Here is a 4112-nt window from a genome sequence, read left to right on the forward strand (position 1 = left end):
AGTCTTTCTCAACCAAAATGGAAATCAGAAAAGCCACTTTTACTAGTTGTTATATATCGTCCACCAGGCGCTTACTCTCAGTTTTTGTCTGAATTCTCAGAATTCTTAACTGACTTACTATTAAATACTGATAAAGTCATAATAATGGGTGATTTTAATATTTTTGTAGATGTTGAAAGTGATAGCTATAGGCTTAGACTGCTGGAGGACAAACTGACCACACTTTTTCACTTTGCTACTGTCTTTACTTACTCTGCTCAACCTGTTTTGTATTTTCAATTATTTTTTCTATCCTTAACATGTGTTTTTTGTCTTTCAGGTACACCTGGACCTATATCTGGACCTACCGTTCTGTGTTCGTTTGTCTTTCCTTCTATCCTCTCAAACCCAGCTGGTCAAAGCAGATGGCCGTTTTTCCTGAGCCTGGTTCTGCTGGAGGTTTCTTCCTTTAAAAAGGGAGTTTTTCTTTCCACTGTTGCCATTGTTTGCTCAGGATGGGAGACTGCAATGAATCCAAGATTCAACACGTCTTCTGCTTCCTTAGATAGAGAACTTTACTAATTGGCTTTTCTATGTATGTGAATGTTCTTGTAAAGTGCCCTGAGACAACTTTGTTGTGATTTGGTGCTATATAAATAAACTGAATTAAATTGAATTGTTCACATTGTGGTCTTGGCTTTGTCTTCTTTTTTATGGACTTGTCCTGTGTACTGTCTCAGTGTGGGCGTGGCCTTGTCTTCTTTTTGACTAACTTGTCCTGTGTTCTGTCTCAGTGTGGGCGTGGCTTTATTCTGCAGCTTCCTGCTTGGTCTTGGAGACAGCTGCTTCAACACGCAGCTCCTCAGCATCATCGGCTATCTGTTCCGGGACAACAGTGCTCCCGCCTTTGCCGTCTTCAAGTTCATCCAGGTGACCACGTCAGGAAGACGTTATAGAGAACCTCAGTGTAACTCAGAGTCTGACTGACATGTTGTTGTCTCCTCCACAGTCCATCATGGCTGCTGTGGCCTTCTTCTACAGCAACTACCTGCTGCTTCAATGGCAGCTGCTCATCCTCGTCATCCTCGGATTCCTGGGCTCCATCTCCTTTTTCAAAGTCGAGCTGATTGCAGAGTCCGTGAGACAGGACTCGGTCTATGGCAGCATCTGAAGGAGGACAGGCAAGGAAGAGCTGGAGGAGACAGGTCTCCCACAGTTGGAGGAGTTTGGTCTCCAACAGCTGGAGGAGACAGGTCTTTCACAGCTGGAGCACTTTTGTCTCACAGCTAGAGGATTTTGGTCTCTCACAGCTGGAGGAATTTGGTCTCACAGATAGGGGAGACAGGACTTCCACAGCTGGAGGACTTTGGTCTCTCACAGCTGGAGAACTTTGGTCTTTCACAGCTCGAGGACATTGGTCTCTTACAGCTAGAAGAGACAGGTCTCTCATAGCTGGAGGACATTGGTCTCTCACAGCTAAAGGAGACAGGTCTCTCACAGCTGGATGACTTTGGTCTCATAGCTGGAATAGACAGATCTCTCACAGCTGGAAGACTTTGGTCTCTTACAACTGGAGGACCTTGGTCTCTCACAGCTGGGACCTTGGTCTCTCACAGCTAGAGGAGACAGGTTTCTCACAGCTGGATGACTTTGGTCTCATAGCTGGAAGAGATGGATCTCTCACTGCTGGTACCTTGGTCTCTCACAGCTAAATGAGACTGGTCTCTCACAGCTGGATGATTTTGGTCTCTTACAGCTAGAGGAGACAGGTCTCTCACAGATTGAGGACTTTGGTATCTCATAGCTGGAAGAGACAGGACTCTCACAGCTGGAAGACTTTGGTCTCTCACAGCTGGAGAACCTTGGTCTCTCACAGCTGGTACCTTGGTCTCTCACAGCTAAATGAGACAGGTCTCTCACAGCTGGATGACTTTGGTCTCTCACAGCTAGAGGAGACAGGTCTCTCACAGCTTGAGTACTTTGGTATCTCATAGCTGGAAGAGACAGGACTCTCACAGCTGGAAGACTTTGGTCTCTCACAGCTGGAGAACCTTGGTCTCTCACAGCTGGTACCTTGGTCTCTCACAGCTAAACGAGACATGTCTCTCACAGCTGGATGACTTTGGTCTCTCACAGCTAGAGCAGACAGGTCTCTCACAGCTGGAGAACTGTGGTCTTACAGCTGGAGGATTTTTGTCTTTCACAGCTGGAGGGCTTTCGTCTCTCACAGCTGAAAAACTTTGGTCTTTCACAGCTGGAGGACTTTGATAGCTGGATGACCTTGGTCTCTCACACCTGCAGGGCATTGGTCTCATAGCTAGAGGAGGCAGGTATGTCACAGCGGGAGGACTTTGGTCTTACACTTGGAGGACATTCATCTCACAGCTGGAGGACCTTAGTCTCTCACAGCTGGAGGACCTTAATCTCTCACAGCTGGAGGACATTGGTCTTCCACAGCTGGAGAACTTTGGACTTTCTCAGCTGGAAGACTTTGGTCTTCCACAGCTGAAGGACTTTGGTCTTCCACAGCTGGAAGACTTTGGTCTCTCACAGCTGGAGGAATTTGGTCTTCCACAGCTGGATGACCTTGGTCTCTCACAGCTAGAGGAGACAGGTCTCTAAACTGGAGGACTTTGGTCTCTCACAACTGTAGGAGATAGGTCTCTCACTGCTGGAGGACCTTGATCTCTCACAGCTGGAGGACCTTGGTCTCTCACAGCTAGAGGAGACAGGTCTCTCACAGCTGAATGACTGGTCTCTCAAAGCTAGAAGAGACAGGTCTCTCGCAGCTGAAGGAGACAGGTCTCCACAGCTGGAGGACTTTGGTCTCCCACAGCTGGAGGAGACATGTCTTTCACAGCTGGATGACTTTGGTCTCACAGCTAGACAATTTTGGTCTCACAGCTGGAGGACTTGGGTCTCACAGACAGGGGAGACAGGACTTCCACAGCTGGAGGACTTTGGTCTCTCACAGCTGGAGAAATTTGGTCTTTCACAGCTCAAGGACATTGCTCTTACAGCTATAAGAGACAGGTCTCTCACAGCTGGAATACTTTGGTCTCTCACAGCTGGAAGACCTTGGTCTCTCACAGCTGGGACCTTTGTCTCTCACAGTTGGGACATTGGTCTCTCACAACTAAAGGAAACAGGTTTCTCACAGCTGGATGACTTTGGTCTCTCACAGCTAGAGGAGACAAGTCCCTCACTGCTTGAGGACTTTGGTCTCTCATAGCTAGAAGAGACAGGTCTCTCACAGCTCAAAGACTTGGTCTCAAACAGCTGGAGGACTTTGGTCTCTCACAGCTGGATGACTTTGGTCTCTCACAGCTAGAGGAGACAGGTCTCTCACAGCTGGAGGACCTTAGTCTCTCACAGCTAGAGGAGACAGGTCTCTCACAGCTGGAGGAGCTTGGGCTGTCACTGCTGGAGGACCTTGGTTTTCCACAGCTGGAGGACATTGGTCTTACAGCCGGAGGATTTTTGTCTTTCACAGCTGGATGTTTTTTGTCTCTCACAGCTGAAAAACTTTGGTCTCTCACAGCTGGAGGACTTTGATAGCTGGATGACCTTGGTCTCTCACACCTTCAGGGCATTGGTCTCATAGCTACAGGAGACAGGTCTGTCACAGCTGGAGGACTTTGGTCTTACACTTGGAGGACATTAATCTCATAGCTGGAGGACCTTAGTCTCTCACAGCTGGAGGAGATAGGTCTCTCACAGCTGGAGGACCTTAATCTCTCACACCTAGAAGACATTGGTCTTCCACAGCTGGAGAACTTTGGACTTCCACAGCTGGAGGACTTTGGTCTTCCACAGCTGGATGACCTTGGTCTCTCACAGCTAGAGGAGACAGGTCTCTCACAGCTGGAGGACCTTGATCTCTCACTGCTGGAGGACATTGGTCGTCCACAGCTGGAGAACTTTGGACTTCCACAGCTGGAGGACTTTGGTCTTCCACAGCTGGAGGACTTTTGTCTTCCACAGCTGGAGGACTTTGGTCTTCCACAGCTGGAGGACTTTGGTCTTCCACAGCTGGAAGACTTTGGTCTCTCACAGCTGGAGGAATTTGGTCTTCCACAGCTGGATGATATTTGTCTCTCACAGCTGGAGGACCTAGGTCTCTCACAGTTGGA

Source organism: Nematolebias whitei, chromosome 15, assembly GCF_014905685.2.
Source record: "Nematolebias whitei isolate Nwh7 chromosome 15, NemWhi1, whole genome shotgun sequence".
Classification (NCBI taxonomy): Eukaryota; Metazoa; Chordata; class Actinopteri; order Cyprinodontiformes; family Rivulidae; genus Nematolebias; species Nematolebias whitei.